The sequence below is a fragment of the Mauremys mutica genome, chromosome 1 (genome assembly GCF_020497125.1).
Source record: "Mauremys mutica isolate MM-2020 ecotype Southern chromosome 1, ASM2049712v1, whole genome shotgun sequence".
Classification (NCBI taxonomy): domain Eukaryota; kingdom Metazoa; phylum Chordata; order Testudines; family Geoemydidae; genus Mauremys; species Mauremys mutica.
The window spans coordinates 314,928,916-314,947,332 of NC_059072.1; the positions used below are offsets into that span (position 1 = coordinate 314,928,916).

General features: G+C 44.5%; 1 long non-coding RNA gene across 1 annotated transcript in view; it reads right to left on the reverse strand.

The window, feature by feature from the left end:
• The window catches only part of LOC123369934, a 57,478-nt gene that overhangs the window by 5,424 nt on the left and 33,637 nt on the right, over positions 1 to 18,417 (reverse strand). Inside the window, exon 2 of the long non-coding RNA XR_006579193.1 lies at positions 9,887 to 9,996. This is a non-coding gene — a long non-coding RNA (uncharacterized LOC123369934). The remainder of the gene's footprint in view (positions 1 to 9,886; positions 9,997 to 18,417) is intronic.

Below are 18,417 nucleotides of genomic sequence, written 5' to 3' on the forward strand. Positions count from 1 at the left end.
GCAACCCCCACCCCAAACCTAGACAGGCTGGGTGGCCCGCTGGGGTGAGTCAGGGGGTGGAGTGACATTGCCTTCCTGGACCCCGCCATGCGGAGGTGGCTTGAGCCCCACTGGCCCCTTGCCTCCCCCCCCCCAAAATAGAAGTTAAAATATGCCTATGCCCAAGGCCTCTGCCCCGAGGCCCTCCCACCCCCACTGGGCCCTGGAATTTTTATAGCATGATGAGAGGGGCCTCAGAGAGAAAAACCCCTGTTCTAGCTTCCTCCGGCAGGGGAGAGCAGTAAGCAGTCTCTAGCCCAGAGTCTCCCAGCTTGGGCTGCTGCAATCAAGAGGGTACAACTCTGGCCCTCTACATGAGGCAGAGCATAAACAGTCTTTAGTCCACAGCATCCTGGCTGGAGCAGACAGCAAGTAACAGTCTGAGGCTCTGGCCTTTGAGTGGGTCGGAGCAGGGAGTGGGCTTTAGTCTAAGCCTCCTGGCTAAGGCAGCCAGCAAACACACAGTCTAAATGGTCACCATCTTGTGACAGGGGCAAGCCACAAGCCAAGCACAGGCTTTCTGGCCTAGGGGTGAATAGGCTGCCACCCAGGGGTAGGGTTGGCAGCGGGAGGTAGGTGGACCTGGGCCCACCCAATTCCACTGGGTCCTAGCTCAAGGCCCTAAAAGTGGTGGAGTGTTCAACCACTGGGTCAGTGAGGAATCCAGCCGCAACACACTGACCCCTGCTCTGGCAACAATACTGGACTAAAGTCTGGTTTCCCTGGGCTAATTCCTACCACAGTCTGGAGAAGGGGTTCCATAGTCCAAGGGTCCTCTGTCTCCTCAGTGTGTATTGCGGACAGCAGTTCTGGCAACTCCTCCCCAGGGTCAGTCTCCTCTGGAAGTAAGGTAGGGTGCTGTGCTGTCCTGCACAGCGCAGGCTCAGCTGCGGCAGTCAGCAGCAGACTGGAGAGGTTTGTCTCCTTCTGTGGCTCCCATTCACCTGAGCTCCAGGGCCCTCCCTTTGTACTGCCTGTTCTGCCTCGGTACTTCTGGCGAGGTAGGAGGGACGAGTCTGGTTCCACCCACCATGGTGGGAGGCCGCTCTGCCTCATTACAGTATGTAACTTTACTCCTATGAGTCATCTCCCCACTTAGTCCTCATGTGAGTAAAGTTGCACTTAAATGTTTTCAGGATCAGAGCCATAGGCCCAGATCCAACAAAACACATAAGCAGATGCTTGACTTTAACCATGTAAATATGTCCACTTAAGCCTGACTTAAGTGCTTTTGTGAATAAGAAGGAACATAAGCATGAACTTCGAGGCTCAGATTCATAGGCGCTGTCTCCGTGGGTGCTCCGGGGCTGGAGCATCCAAGGGCATAGGCATCGACTTCTGCTCCTGCCAGTGGTTGCTCGACCCACCTCTGCCCCCGGCCCCACCCAGATTCTACACCTGTCCTGCCCCCATTCCAACCCCTTCCCCAAAGTCTCTGCCCCCACTCTGCCCCCTTCCTGCCCCTATTCTGACTCCTTCCCCAAATCCCTGCCCCAGCCCTGCCTCCTCTCCTCAGCTTGCCATGTTCCCACTCTTCCCCCTCCCTCCAAGCACACCGCCAAACAGCGGGGGAAGTGCTAGGAGGTAGGTGGAGGAGCTGGGACACGGCACGCTCAGGGGAGGAGGTGGGACATGGGGGAGGGGAACTTGGCTGCTGGTGGATGCAGAGCACCCACTAATTTTTCCCCGTGGGTGCTCCAGCCCCAGAGAACCCACGGAGTCAGCGCCTATGCCCACAGGAAAAAAATTGTGGGTGCTCAGCACCTACCAGCGACCCTACCGATCAGCTCCTCCCCACCCCACAGTGCCTCCCGTTCACCAGTGATCAGCTGTTCAGTGGCATGCAGGAGACGCTGGGACGGAGTGGGAGGAGCAGGGGCAGGAAGAGGTGTAGTGAGGGTGGGGTGTGCTCAGGGGAGGGGACAGAACAGGTCAGGAAGAGGCAGGGTGGAGGTGGAGCAGGGTAGAGGAGGGTCATGGGTGAGGCCTTGGGCAAAGGGGTGGCCTGGGTGGAACAGGGGTTGAGCACCTGGGGGAACCAGAAAGTCAGCGCCACTGCTCAGATTTTAAGCTCTCTGGGGCAAGGGCTTATATTTATGTATCTTCTGAGAAATGGATCTTAAAGTGCCCATAAACCAATATCATGTTTTAATGTCTCAAAAGAGATTGTAGAATATGTTTGAAGCATTTTTACTTCAAACAAACACCTTTGCCCTTGAAACAAGCATGGAAAATTTCAGCCCACAAGGAATTTGAGGAAATTAGGAGCAGTTAAACAAGGGAGGTTAGTCTGGAAGCTGGAACTCAGCCTGAGCTACAGCATGTGTTCAGCAAAGCATGTTATAATAACCATTAAAATACTGAAGTCAGCACTGCCTCCACACCACCATAACACTGGGTGTAGACTATCAATGCACAGTAATGCCAGAAGTCACTGAGTGAAGCAAAACACCTCAGCATGCGGTTGTTTTAATTAAAGTTGTAAGCAAAAGGATCATACTTAAGAGGCTCATTAAATGAGAAGGAGGGGTCTAGACTGAAGATTTTTATGTCAAGATGCCTTCCTGTTTTCTCTGGTATTTTACATATCAAAACATTTTTTCTCTTTCTAGCCTTTGAGCACTAATTCTTCCTATATTTTGACGAAGCTTCCAAGAAAGACAGGCCATTGTAGTTAGCATGCAGTTTCAGGACTCTAATATGCTCTGATGGGTAAAACATTTCTGCTGTCTTACTGCAAGAGACATTTATTAATGGATGGGCTGATAATGCTTATTATGTGCCTGAGATAGCCTCAAAAGAGCCGGAGAATACAACTGTAGGTGAACAATGTCTGTTCTTGTGAGGGTTTCTTAGCAATAAATTGGATTTTCAATTCAAAATGTATCTCATTTTATGGAGAAAAAGCAATCAGACCTTTGAGAGTCTACTAGCAATAGAAAGAATTAGGAAAATAAGCAAAGACAGACAGCAAGTTTTCAAAGTCACACAATGCATCAAAGGGAAAAGAAATCAGAATCTAATTGAGGCCCAGCCTTCTGTATCATTTAGTTCTGGTTCACCTAAGGAGAGGAATGCTAGTTTTCTAGTATTAAGTGCTATGGTAACTGGGACTGAAAAAAATACAATCACATTGGTAGGTCAGGTACAGTCTGGTAATTCATTTTTTATTTACCTCAGTATTAAAACATGTATTCCATTAAATACATTTGAAAATATAATAGTCTCTAGTATTCTAGAATCTTAAGGATAAAGTCACAGCTACTGTTTATGTTAAAACTTGTTAAGTTGTATCTAAATAGATGGATGTAAACAAAATTATTCTTCAGGGCTTAGTTCTGAGACAACTGCTATTTCTCCTGTATGAAAACTACTCCCTAAGGAGATGCAAATTATTTGGTGATACTTAATGGCCTTGTGGTAATTACTATGCCATTTGAGTTCTCAAAATTGCAATATCTAGTGTATAGCTGTGGCATCAAAAATTCATATGGCTGCATCTGAAATAAGATGCTAAGGCAGGGAATTGTAAAATGACATAATTTGATATATATAATTGTAGCATGAAGTCAGCTACAAGCCTTAGGCCACCACGAGTTCAATAAGGGATCAGACACAGGTCAGTTAGATGCTCTGAACATTTTATTAGTAGAGAGCTGCAAGTCTTTAGTTCGGTTTAGAGGAGTACTGATGCTCACAGTTATAAATAATGTACTGGTATACTATTACCAGTTATAAAATGAAAATAGTTTTAGCCCAGATAAAGCCAAAGGGAAATAATTTAAAGGTAGGATCAGATTCTGCAAATCCTACATATGTTGAATAGCATTTATTCACAAGTAGTCCTGAAGGACCACTTGCGTGAATAAGTGCCATTTGGCATGATTAAGTGTTGCAGATTCTGGCCCTAAATAAAGAGGAAATGGAGATCTAACCAGTATATATTACAGAGTTATTTTGGCCAATCGCTCATTCTGGCATGGATGAGGAGCAATCCAAAGCCCTGAATCAACAAAGCACACACTGAACTCTAAGCACTTGCTTAAGTCTGGACAGGCAGGGCAGAAAAGGTGGGGGAGTTGCGTTGTATGTAAGAGAGCAGTATGACTGCTCAGAGCTCCAGTATGAAACTGCAGAAAAACCTGAGAGTCTCTGGATTAAATTTAGAAGTATGAACAACAAGGGTGATGTCGTGGTGGGAGTCTGCTACAGACCACCGGACCAGGGGGATGAGGTGGACAAGGCTTTCTTCCAGCAACTAACAGAAGTTGCTAGATCATAGGCCCTGGTTCTCATGGGTGACTTTAATCACCCCGATATCTGCTGGAAGAGCAATACAGCAGTGCACAGGCAATCCAGGAAGTTTCTGGAAAGTGTAGGGGACAATTTCCTGGTGCAAGTGCTGGAGGAACCAACTAGGGGAAAAGCTCTTCTTGACCTGCTGCTCACAAACAGGGAAGAAATAGTAGAGGAAGCAATAGTGGATGGGAACCTGGGAGGCAGTGACCATGAGATGGTCAAGTTCAGGATCCTGACACAAGGAAGAAAGGAGAGCAGTAGAACAGAGACCCTGGACTTCAGAAAAGCAGACTTCGACTCCCTCAGGGAACTGATGGGCAAGGTCCCCTGGGAGAATAACATGACGGGGAAAGGAGTCGAGGGAAGCTGGCTGTATTTCAAAGAAACCTTATTGAGGTTGCAGGAACAAACCATCCCGATGTGTAGGAAGAAAAGTAAATATGGCAGGCGACCAGCTTGGCTTAACAGTGAAATCCTTGCTCGTCTTAAACACAAAAAAACAGCTTACAAGAAGTGGAAGATTGGACAAATAACCAGGGAGGAGTATAAAAGTATTGCTCAGGCATGCAGGAGTGAAATTAGGAAGGCCAAATCATGCTTGGAGTTGCAGCTAGCCGGAGATGTTAGGAGTAACAAGAAGGGTTTCTTCAGATATGTTAGCAACAAGATGAAAGTCAAGGAAAGTGTGGGCCCCTTGCTGAATGAGGGAGGGAACCTAGTGACAGAGGATGTGGAGAAAGCTAGTGAACTCAATGCTTTTTTTGCCTCTGTCTTCACAGACAAGGTCAGCTCCCAGACAGCTGCACTCTGCAGCACGGTATGGGGAGGAGGTGACCAGCTCTCTGTGGGGAAAGAAGTAGTTTGGGACTATTTAGAAAAGCTGGACGAGCACAAGTCCATGGGGCCGGATGCACTGCATCCGAGGGTGCTAAAGGAGTTGGCCGATGAGATTGCAGAGCTATTGGCCATTATCTTTGAAAAATCATGGCGATCGGGGAAGGTCCCGGATGACTGGAAAAAGGCTAATGTAGTGCCCATCTTTAAAAAAGGGAAGAAGGAAGATCTAGGGAACTACAGGCCAGTCAGTCTCACCTCAGTCCCTGGAAAAATCATGGAACAGGTCCTCAAGGAATCAATTCTGAACCACTTAAAGGAGGAGAAAGTGATCAGGAACAGTCAGCATGGATTCACCAAGGGCAAGTCATGCCTGACTAACCTAATTGCCTTCTATGATGTGATAACCGGCTCTGTGGATGAGGGGAAAGCAGTGGATGTGCTATTTCTGGACTTTAGCAAAGCTTTTGATACAGTATTCTTGCCAGCAAGTTAAAGAAGTATGGGCTGGATGAATGGACGGTAAGGTGGATAGAAAACTGGCTAGATGGTCAGGCTCAATGGGTAGTGATCAATGGTTCCATGTCTAGTTGGCAGCCGGTATCAAGTGGGGTGCCCCATGGGTCGGTGTTGGGGATGGTTTTATTCAATATCTTCATTAACGATCTGGAGGATGGTGTGGACTGCACCCTTAGCAAGTTTGCAGATGACACTAAACTGGGAGGAGTGGTTGATACGCTGGAGGGTAGGGATAGGATACAGAGGGACCTAGACAAATTAGAGGATTGGGCCAAAAGAAATATGATGAGGTTCAACAAGGACAAGTGCAGAGTCCTGCACTTAGGACGGAAGAATCCCATGCACTGCTACAGACTAGGGACCGAATGGCTGGGCAGCAGTTCTGCAGAAAAGGACCTAGGGGTTACGGTGGACGAAAAGCTGAATATGAGTCAACAGTGTGCCCTTGTTGCCAAGAAGGCTAATGGCATTTTGGGTTGTATAAGTAGGGGCATTTCCAGCAGATCGAGGGATGTGATCATTCCCCTCTATTCAGCACTGGTGAGGCCTCATTCTGGAGTACTGTGTCCAGTTTTGGGCCCCACACTACAAGAAGGATGTGGATAAATTGGAGAGAGTCCAGCGGAGGGCAACAAAAATGATTAGGGGGCTGGAGCACATGACTTATGAGGAGAGGCTGAGGGAACTGGGATTGTTTAGCCTGCAGAAGAGAAGAATGAGGGGGGATTTGATAGCTGCTTTCAACTACCTGAAAGGGGGTTCCAAAGAGGATGGATCTAGACTGTTCTCAGTGGTAGAAGATGACAGAACAAGGAGTAATGGTCTCAAGTTGCAGAGGGGGAGGTTTAGGTTGGATATTAGGAAAAACTTTTTCACTAGTAGGGTGGTGAAGAACTGGAATGGGTTACCTAGGGAGGTGGTGGAATCTCCTTCCTTAGAGGTTTTTAAGGTCAGGCTTGACAAATCCCTGGCTGGGATGATTTAGTTGGGGTTGATTCTGCTTTGAGCAGGGGGTTGGACTAGATGACCTCCTGAGGTCCCTTCCAACCCTGAGATTCTATGATTCTATGATAAGTCCCATTGGCTTAGAATTTGAGCACATGCCCAAGTGCTTTGCTGAATGAGGACTCAAATAGGGTGATTGTGTTTCTCTTTGCTGAATACAAAGGCCCATTCCTTCTCCCATTGAAGTCAGTAGGAGTTTTGCCATTGACTTCTATGGGAGCGGGATTTGGCTGTTACTTCTTACCGCTATATGCAAGTTTACCTGGATTGTACGACATATGTAAGAATAAAAGAATAATATTTAACTCCTTGGATAATTCCAATGGCATCTTAAAGGCAGTGGGTGGGATATTAAGTTTGTTAAACACCTCACACCAGCACTTTTAAGATAGCTCTGGAAAGGGCTCAACTCATATAGTGGCCTTTCTGATGCCCTATCCTAGCACCACAGTTCATATTTTGTGTGCTCTTGGGCTGCAGTGCAATCTGAGGCGTAATGCCCCAGATCATAGAAATGTAGGACTGGAAGGGACCTCAAGCAGTCATCTAACTCATCCCTTCACACTGAGGCAGATTTAAATATACCTAGACCATCCCTGACAGATGTTTGTTCTTAAAAACCTCCAGTGACAGAGATTCCGCAACGTCCCTGGGCAATGTCCCTGTTCTACTGCTTAGCTATCCCGATAGTTAGAAAGTTTTTCCTTATATCTAACCTAAATCTCCCTTCCTGTAAACTAAGCCCAGTACTCTTTTTTTCTACCCTTAGTGGACATGGAGAACAATTGATCACCATCTTCTTTATAACAACCTTTACATATTTGAAGACTGTTATCATGGCCCTCCTCAACCTTCTCCTCTCCAAACTGAATATGCCCAGTTCTTTCAGCTTTTCCTCATAGGTCAGGTTTTCTAACACTCATCATTTTTGTGCTCTCCTCTTGACTCTCTCCAGTTTGCCCACATTTATCTTAAAATGTGCTGCCCAGAACTGGACACAGTACTGAAGCTGGGGCCTCACTCGTGCAGAGCAGAACAATTACCTTCTGTATCTTACATATGACATTCCTATTAATATATCTCAGTATGATATTTGCCTTTTTTGCAATAGCATCACATTTTTGCTTCATATTCAATCTGTAATCCACTATAACTAAGGCTGCAATTCTTTCATGGAGGTGGCAGAAGTCACGGATTCCGAGACTTTCCACAAACTCTGTGACTTCCAAAGCAGCTGACTTCAGGGCCACTGCTGGAGCAGCCACTGCTGGAGCGACCCGAGGCCAGTCGCACCAACCACTGCTCAGGAGGCCCCGGCAGCTGGCTCCGGGGACCACCCGAGCAGCAGCCAGTGCAGCTGGTCCCACAGATCGCCTGAGCAGGAGTCCTGGGGAACATCTGAGCAGCAATCCCAGGGGGCTGCCCTGGGGCCAGCCGCAATGACCACCGTTCGGCTGGTTCCAGTCAGCTGACCAAGTAGCGGTGGTCCCGGGGCACCCGGAAGCCATCCGGATAGCGGTCCCCAGGAGCAGTGGCTGGGGGGAAGTCAACCCGCAGCACTAGAGCAGAGCCCCACAAGCAGGACCCCAGAAGTAGAGTTTTAGTCCTGGGTACTTTTGGTAAAAATCATGGGCAGTTTCACGGGCTGTGAATTTTTATTTATTGCCCGTGACCTAAATATTGACTAAATACTAGCCTTAACATAACCCCCAGATCCTTTCCTGCAATATTACCACCTAGCCAATTATTCCCCTTCTGTAATTGTGCGCTTAATTTTTTTCCTTCCTAAGTGCAGTACTTCACTTTTGTCTTTATTAAATTTCATCTTGTTGATTTCAGACCAGTTCTCCAACTTATCAAGATCATTTTAAATTCTAAACATGTCCTTCAAATTGCTTGCAACCCCTGCCAGCTTGATGTCATCTGCAAATTTTATAAGCAAGCTTTTCACTCCATTATTCAAATCTCAGTAAAAATATGGAATAGTACCAGAACCAGGATAGACCCCTGCAGGACCCCTGTCATAGGGCCCTCAGTGGCCAGGGAGCTTAGTAGCTAGATCGTTGGTTAGGGGGGCTGTAGGGGGACTTGACTCCTCCTTCTCCCTCAGGTCCTGGCCCAGTGTCCTGTGTCGCTCAACCCCTAAACAGGGGAGATGGATCTTTCTCCCAGCCATGAGGGGGTGTCTAGGACCTGTTTTCCTGGCCTGCTCCCTATGCAAGTCCTTTTAGTCTGGGCCATGGCCCTGCTAGTCCAATTGCCCCATGGTTGGGGCTTATCTGTAGGTTCCCCTTGGCAAGGGAAGATTTACTTGCCTCCAGTGGCTGTGCTGACAGGCAGGTTGCTGGTCTGTGCCTTCAGGCAGGCATACAGAGATCTCCTGCCTCTTTGCCAGTCAGCCCCTGACTGAGCCAGGCTCCCTTCTTTTCTCCCCCCTCCAGGCCTGGTATTGGCTGCAGGTACAATGTGGTGAGGTTAGCTGAACCCACAGGTGTTCTTTAACCCCTGCTGTGCCCAACTGCAGTCTCTCTGCTCCTTCACAACCCCCCTTATGTCCTCCCAGTTTGACAACAAACCATTGATAACTAGTGTTTGAAATGGTCTTTCAACCAGTTATGCACCCATATTAAAGTAATTTCATCTAGACTACATTTCCCTAGTTTGCTTATGAGAATGTCATGTGGAACAGTGTCAAAAGCCTTACTAAAGTCCAGGTATCTCACTTCTGCTGTTCCCTTTTATCCACTAAGCTAGTTACACTATCGAAGAAAATTATATAGTATTCACGTTTTCCTTCCCCTGCTTCTTTTCTATTGTCTCCCATTTTTAGTGTTTTTAAAAGGAAATTCAATGCAAAACAACTATATAAAAGCAAGTTTCAGAACAAAATTAATGCAAATTGAGAATTAAAATGTACAAAAGCTGAGTATATTATTTTTGAAAGCCTCCCAATGTGCTGGGTGCCTCACAAAAACAATTATGGACCTTGTCCCTGCTCTGAAGAACATACAGTCAAAATTACGGTTCCTCCAAGCAACAGTAACTCAGCCACTCAGCACATGTATAGTCATGCATGCATATATTACAACTGTTAGTATAAATAGGTCATCTTTATCACCAACCACATTTCAGGGCTGAAAACCAGTGCTTTGGCTTTGCAGGAATAAAAAGTTTGATGCTTGTGCAATACCTCATCACGTGAAGTCTCATAATAGAATTTTATTTCCAGTCTCCTGAGGCACAATGCTTTGCTGTAGCATTACCGTCCCACTGTTACAGGAGCGGGCAGAGGAAGGATCACTAAAATAAAATAAAAACAGCATTTTTGAAAGAGGACAAACTCAATTAATTCATCAAGAAGATTTAAGGAAAGAAAGTCCTGAAAATATGTCACAAGTTTTCTCCATTTGATCAGAGACATACCATAATCCAACACAGCACTACTGAAGCTTCTACATTTAAATGACTACTGGCTCACGCGCTCAGGATTTGGAGCGATTTCATCATGAAGAAGTGTGAAGGAAGAGAACGTACAAGGCCAGGGTGGCTGCAGGTTTGTTTCAGTGAACAAACAGGCTGTTCTGCACAATTTACAAAACAAACTATATTAATAGGCCACATTTTCAAATCTGATGTAACAGAGTGCTATCTCGGGGCACACCCCCTTGGGGCACAGCATGGTCCTGCATGCACCCTGCCCTCAGCTCCCTCATGGTTGTTACAATTACTTACTCACAGGTCCGAATACTTAAGTAAGAACCCCCTTTGTGGGACCATATTTATTAAGTATTTTTCAGAATACAGGCACTTTGGTCCCTCAGTCCCAAAACTTTCTTCTCTTGGTTCAGGAGTCTCACAGCCCTCTTCCCTGAGGCCTTTTCTGGTAGGTATTTTCCTCTACAAACTATCCACTCTCTCTCCTCCTCTAAGGCTCTCAGAAGACTTATCTCTTATCTCCAACTCATACCTTGATTTAGCCACATGACGTGCCTGTCATGTGACTGTGATATTTGTCCCCACGTGGGAGAGAGAGCTGAGTGAGTCACAGGTTGGGCTGGACCCACTACCTCTTAAAGGGGCCAGTTACCCTGTGATACCTAGGTGCTCAAAGTTAGGTTCTTAGATTCATATTAATCATTGAAATATAAGTAGCCTAATTTTTAGTAGAACTGAGCACCCACAAATCATAGTGAAGTCGATGTGAGCTGAAGCTATTCAGCATCTTTGAAAATCAGACCGTTTATATTTATAGAGAATCAAAAAATCATAGAAATGTAGGGCTGGAAGGGACCTCAAAAAGTCATCAAGTCCAGCCATCTGCACTGAGACGGGACCAAATAAACCTAGACCATCCCTAACAGGTGTTTGTCCAACCTGTTTTTAAAACTTCCAATAATGGGGATTCCACAACCTCTCTTGGAAACCTATCCCAGCAGTTAACTACATATATAGTTAGCAAATGTTTCCTAATATCTAATCTAAACCTCCATTGTGGCAGATTAAGCCTATTACTTCTTGTCCTACCTTCAGCGGACATGGAGAACAATTGATCACTTTCCACTTCATGGCAGCCTTTAACATATTTTAAGACTGTTATCAGGTACCTCCCTCTTCCCCACCTTCTTTTCTCAAGACTAGGTCCTGGTCAACTAAATATGGACCTAGGAGCCCAACTCTGAGCACTCTGCTTTGAAAATTTTGCTAAAATGCATAAATTAGCATATTCTTAACATAAAGTATTAATAAGCAAAAGGGGTTGATACCAGGCTCAGGCCTGGTTACACTGTCTCTAAAGAGATGCAGCCGAACAAGAAAGGATTCAAAGACAGGTAGTAGAAATAATGAAAAACTTGGAAAGATTTCCATTTGGGAGAGACCAAAAATTATTATGATTATTATTTGCATTATGGTAAGCGTGACTTTAGAGCCACTTTTGTGCTACAGTTTACAGTCTAAAAGAAGATTAGTAAATTTTGTTTAGAAAACAGAGCCCAGATAAACAAAGGGACTCAGTGTTGCAGTGCCTATATTGTAAGGGCCTTGAAAGTCACTGGAATCCATAAACCCTGAGTGAGGTACCTTGGCTCCCTGTACAACGAACTGCGGGGGAGAGGACAGGTGCCTGAGAATAGGGTCCGCAAAAGTCAGTATGCTAGGCAGGCAATAAACTAGCCAATGGGAAGTGCTACTGAGAGGATGTACTGAACCCTGCCCTTCTCGCAGAGTAAAGCACCTAAGATTGAGCTAGAGGGAGGTGGCTATCTCTGTTTGCGATCCACAGCAGGGAACCCCTCTCCTGGAGTCAGGTGGCTCAGGCATCTACGACATTTCTTGCGAGAATGGTTTAGGCACCTGCCTTGCTCCACACAAAGTGGCTAGGAGTGGAGGTAAAGAGGAGGAGGAGGTGGCCTTCCTGATAATTTTTAGCCCAGTAGTAAATGTATTCATCCAGAATGTTGGAGACTCTGGTACAATTCCCCCTTCTCCCTGATGAGAGGGATTTGAGCAGGGGTCTCCCACTTCTCCATGAATGTCCTAACTACTATGTACCCAATAATGAGACACTGTAGTCATCTAGTCCAGCCCCCTAAGCTGATGCAGGACAAAATATATCTGTTACTTCTTCTCCTACCTTCAGTGGACATGGATAACAATCGATCACCATCCTCTTTATAACAGTCTTTTACATACTTGAAGACTGCTAGCAGGTCCATGCTCAGTCTTCTTTTCTCAAAACTAAACATGCCCTGTTTTTTTAACCTTTCCTCATAGGTCAGGTTTTATTAACCTTTTTTTTTTCATTTTTGTTGCTCTCCTTTGGACTATCTCCACATTGTCCATATCTTTCTTATACTGCGGCACTCAGAATTGGACACAGTACTCCAGCTGAGGCCTCGCCAGTGCCGAGTAGAGTGGGATAATTACCTCCCATGTCTGACATACGACACTCCTGTTAATACATCCCAGAATTATATTATATTTGTAACTGCATCACATTTTTGTCTATGAGCCACTATAACCCCCAATCCTGTCCCGCAGTACAATGATCACTTCTTTGGAGCCTGATCCTGCATGGTACTGAGCACTTCCAGAGAGGAGTTGAGTGCCCTCAACTCCCATTAATTTCAATGGGAGTTGAGCGTACTCAGCATCTCAGGATCAGGCCCAAACACAGCTCCTGTTGAAATCAGTCACTTTATATACACTCAGGAATTTGGAATGTCAACCACCATGTGGTCCCTCTCACAAGCCTATTACACACCTCACATCCACATACAAAAGTGCTCCCAATGGCATCACTACTAGAGCTGTATGAGTCATTGATTTTTTTGGACAAATTGCCAGTAAAATAAAAAAAGAAATTAAAATAAAGAACAATAAGATTTAAGAACAACAAGGCTGAATAAGGATGGAGTGGGAGAAAGAAAGAAAATGAACCATTGGCTGTGAGAAGTGAAAGATGGAAAAAGGATGGAGTGGGAGAAAATGAGAACAATCACAGAGAATTAAAAATAAACCCCACCAATTTTTCATGTCAAAAACTCACAACTAACAAGCTGATTAAAATCTAACAACTCTGCTCAAGTACTATACAAAGAGCATTTGATGTTACCATCATGTGTTTTATGCATTTAATAATCACATTTTTAATTGGAAGTTGCATAATTTAATATGTACTAAGGTCTACTACTTTACCACTAGAGTCTAATTAGTAAATCTTGGAAAGGAAGGAATGCAAGCTGATGCTTTGCTCAACAACCATGTAGCAGTGCTGGAAGAATATCCCTAGGATTAAATGCCAAGTAAAACTAAAGCTTTATTAATTTTCAGTTAACTCTGCCACAACATATTAACCATGCAATTATTTTAAAAGCTGAGTGGCATTAATCTCCCCACCACCACCTCTTACCTCTCCCACACTTCTCCTTTCACCCAAAGTAACAGAGAGAACCTCATCCCATTAATCAATAATATACTCTCTTCACAACATCCTGGAGAAGGAGCTCTGCTTAAACTTAAAAAAGTAAATGAGACAAGACTGATATTAATAAAATAGGCCAGGCAAATTGTTCAGTGTTACAACCTGAATTCAGCCCATCAGGGGAATTATAAGAAATTCCCTTCTAGTTAAATTGACTGAAACACTATGCAGCACTGGAAAATAATAAAGCACAATTAAAAGTGAAAGTGACCTGAGGCTTTAAGTACCCACGTCTTGTTTTAATGGAACATGAAGACCATTTAAAGGTCAATGCCTTAGGAACAATCTCCTCAGTACAATTTCTAAAAGGAAAATCTCTGATAGCTTTAAATGGACCTACCTTGTAGTTTATAAAAGTGAAATGTTCTCTTTTCTGAAGGAAACCAAGAAAATAAATATACCGTGCTGAACAGCCCAGTTTTCCTAAGACAGTCTCAGCAATCAGAGTTTCAAGTCCTCGGTTCAAGAAGAGCAGCTAACTTTTGTAAATGGCATGACAGATAGACAAGGGAGGTCTAAGAGTATCGTGCTTGTCAGGTATCATAGTTTACAAAACCCTTTTTTCTTTGGATGAAATGATGACTGGCCCAGTACAGATGGGGTAGGGGGTACAAGGAGCCAGTACTTCTCAGTACTCCTACACAGAAAGCAGCAATTAGCTGACTGTCTTCCCTCACTATGTGTGAGAGGGAGAGCGCACGATTGATGCTGGCAGTATTCAGGGGGCATTTCTGGGTGAGATTGGGGGTGATCTACACTAGGGGGGGATCGATCTAAGATACGCAACTTCAGCTACGTGAATAGCGTAGCTGAAGTTGAAGTATCATAGAATCATAGAATCATAGAATTCAAGATCATCCTGCAAGATGCAGGCCACATTAGCCGATCTACCCACTCTTTTAGCAAGCGACCCCTGCCCCATGCTTCGGAGGAAGGCGAAAAACCTCCAGGGACACTGCCAATCTGCCCTGGAGGAAAATTCCTTCCCGACCCCAAATATGGCGGTCAGCTGAACCCCGAGCATGCGGGCAAGACTCTCCAGCCATACCCTCTGAAAGAGGTTCTATTATACCATCTCCTCCATAAACTTATCTAGCTTAATCTTAAAGTCATGGAGGTCCTTCGCCCTACTGTTTCCCTCGGTAGGCTGTTCCAGTATTGCACTCCCCTGATGGTTAGAAACCTTCGTCTAATTTCAAGCCTAAATTTCCTGACTGACAATTTATATCCGTTTGTCCTCGTGTCTACATTAGCACTGAGCTGAAATAATTCCTCTCCTTCCCTGGTATTTATCCCTCTGATATATTTAAAGAGTGCAATCATATCTCCCCTTATCCTTCCCCAGAAATCGATCGCTACCCGCCGATACGGCGGGTAGTCTAGACGTACCCTGTGAGTGGCCACTATCTGTCCCTTCTGTCCTCTGTGCCCCAGACAGTACAAAGGAGCACTCACAGAGTGCAAGCTACAGCTTTTCTATAGGAGTTGCAAAGGCCTCTGGTGAGTGTACATCACACAACGCACATCAGGGCATGATACCTGGTCCTGCCCTACCTGGGTAATAATGTCTCCAGACACTGCACCTCTTTTTCTCAGCCATGTGCACAACTCTGCATCTAGAATCTTAATTTCATCCCTTCTCCCTAGAGACCAGCTGTCTTGACTATACTTGGGTTGGGACTTGTAAGACTAGGACTTGGGAGTCAGAAGCACAAAGATACAGTTGTGAAAGTGGAGTATTTCACTTGTATTTGACATTATACTGCATCTCTCAACTGGAAATAATCCTTCTGCAGCTGAAGTCTTCTCAGTCCAATCCAATCCAATGCATTTTCTCTCACTGGTGTGAACTCTGGACTACTGTACTGTGTTCTGCATGGGGTTACCCTTGAAAATCACTTAGAAATAACCATTGGTGGAGGATGTGGCTGTTCTCTGACTTTGTGTTATTAACCAATGGAGACACAATACTCCAGCTGTTCTTTTTTCCAGTTCTGGCTCCCAAAGAAACCAGCATTTACTGGGAGATTAGCTAACCTGGTGGAGTGTGAAGGGTGCAGACGTCTCAAGCTAGGATCCAATCCTGCAAAGCTATGTTCATATGAGTAGACCTATGTCAAGAACTATTTCTATGCTGTATTTAATGTTTCATTATTTTTCTCACCGCTTAGCTAAGTGCTCTACAACCACACAGGGAGACGCAGCCTCTGCCCTGAAAGTTTATAATCCAGCTGACTACTCAGGAGAAGAAGGCCTGCTCCCATGAATATCCATTCCCTGTTTACTAGGTTCACAACCTTCTTGATCTTCACAAACCTTGGTCCTGACCATTCCGCTATGTCTGTCAGAAAAAGTTCTTTCTCACACAAACATGCCTATTGACTATAGTGGGCCTATAGCCATGAGTAAGGACTATTGGTCTGTGAAAAGTTTTACAAGATCAAGTCATTTGTTTCCTATTATTTAAATCTATATTGATTAAAAAAAATAAACCTAAATTTGTATCTAGCTCAAGGGAAGCCTATGCTGTGTATTAGCCAGAGTAGAATACCCCATTATCTCACCCCCAAAAAAAGCTAGGCTCGCACAAGGAGCCACTGTACACATAAGACATAATTGAAACCTTTCTTAAACCATTCCTTAAGAGATGGACAAAATCAGTAGCTTAAGACAAGAGGCCTCCTAAAAATGGTGGATCAGAATTTTACTCAATACATTTGGGAATTCTTTGGGTGGTCACTTAATAATGGAATTTGTCTAATAAACACGGCTGCTACTCTGAAACCTCTAATAAAGTTGTTGTCCTGTACAATACAGGTTTCAGGTCTATCCAGAATCTATTATTTCACCACGTCTGTTTGTCTGTCTCTCTCTCTCTGTGCCTTTCTTCTGCTTTCACAGTCACGCTGTATTTGTTTTTCACTCTGTCTACTCTCTTCCATTTCATATGCTGTGAGTTCATTGGATTGACTCCCTGCCCCTTCTCTGATCTTTTTTCCCCACAATTTATCCCAAGCAGAATAACACCCTGGCTTGAACTTTAGAACCCAGGATGTTCAAGTCTGTCCAAAAATAGACAAAATTCTTTTGACATTATTGTAAAGTGCCATGAGGTTCTTGATAGCTATTTGATGGTATTATTGATATTTTAAGATAAAGAATCTCCTCTATTTTTTCTGCAAGTACAATTCATTCATGGTACATTGGACATGCACTCTGTGCACTGATAGTTGAGTATCAGACACAGATGATCAAATAAAACCAACAAGTTAAATTCAACTCAATACTTTTCCCATTGCCTGTAAAGGAAATGAGATTTTTATAGATTTTATCTGGGTATTTCTTCTGAGCTACAAACATAGGAATAAAACAGGAAGCTGGGTTGATTTACTTCCATCAGAACTGTAAAACAGCTTGTAACAGGGGCCTGTCTCTGCCCAGAAACTGCACAGACTCCATGGGATGTGCTCTCAGTGAAACTTTATTTGGATACCCTTTCACCAATATCACCACAGTTCCCCATGCTCCTGCCTATTTACAGCATTTACCGAGCTTTAGGCTGTCTCAGCAGGACCTGTGGGGAACAGAGATCTCCCTGTTCTGGAGCCTCTGTATGACTAGACTCAGCTAGCCCTGTTCATCTTCCCCTCCCCCTATTCTCTCCACCTATGCTTCCTTCCTGTGCCTCTTTTATCAGCCCTGGGCTGATGGGGCCAACTGAGTTCTTATCCCACCCAGCCCACCAGCTTGATCAGATAATTACCCCCAATCAGCTTCTCCTTGAGCACTAATTAGCACCCCGGTGATCAGAGTGCAGGCTCACCTACTCGCTCCCTGCACTCTGTCACACAGCTCAATAAACTTACTTCTGTAGTAAAAGAAGTACCAACCCGTAAAAGGATTGGTGAAATTCTTACTCCATGGAAGTGAACGATAAAACTCCCCTTGACTTCAGTGGGGCCAGGACTTCACCCTACATCTCCACTGATCTCCCCAACCACTAACAGCTCCAAAGCTACCACACCTAATATGCTATCTTATGGTTCCATATAATACATAAGTATAAATGATGTACTTTTCATCAGAAAAGTCTCCAAAACATTTGACTAACCTTTTGAAAACAAAAATTGTTTCATCCACCATTAAAATGGTGAGAATTAAGAGTGCACAGCAACACTACGCAGCAGTTTAGGACAGGAAATTGTGAAGAATACCATGTTCATTTGAAGGGTCAGGACTGCCTTGTTTTTGCTGAAAGATGATACATCTAGAAACAAACTACACCACTGTAGTTCAGCAGTGACCTGCAGAAACGTGTGGCATTACCAGCACAAATTCCTGCTGTATAAAAGTTTAGGAACAACTTTCCATTTTTTAGTGGGATGTGTGCTTGATTTGGTTAGTCTGTGACCTAATGTATATATTATAACCTCCCAGACAGGTATGTCTAAAAACATTTGCAGGCACACCCCAATTTTGCCAATTACAAATATGCCAGAGTAAATGGATTTTGGAGAGAATGCCATTCTGTGTTCCCCTTACTTATTCTCAACATGCATGAATGTACCTCAGGCTAGAGTTTCATCTGTTACGTGTATTGCAACTGAGTGACCTTTTTGAGCTACCACAGTAATGAGTCAAATGACTACATGGATTATGGTGATCAGATAACAAGCGTGAAAAATCAGGACAGGGAAAGGGGGGGAATATGCACCTAAATAAGACAAGCCCCAAATATT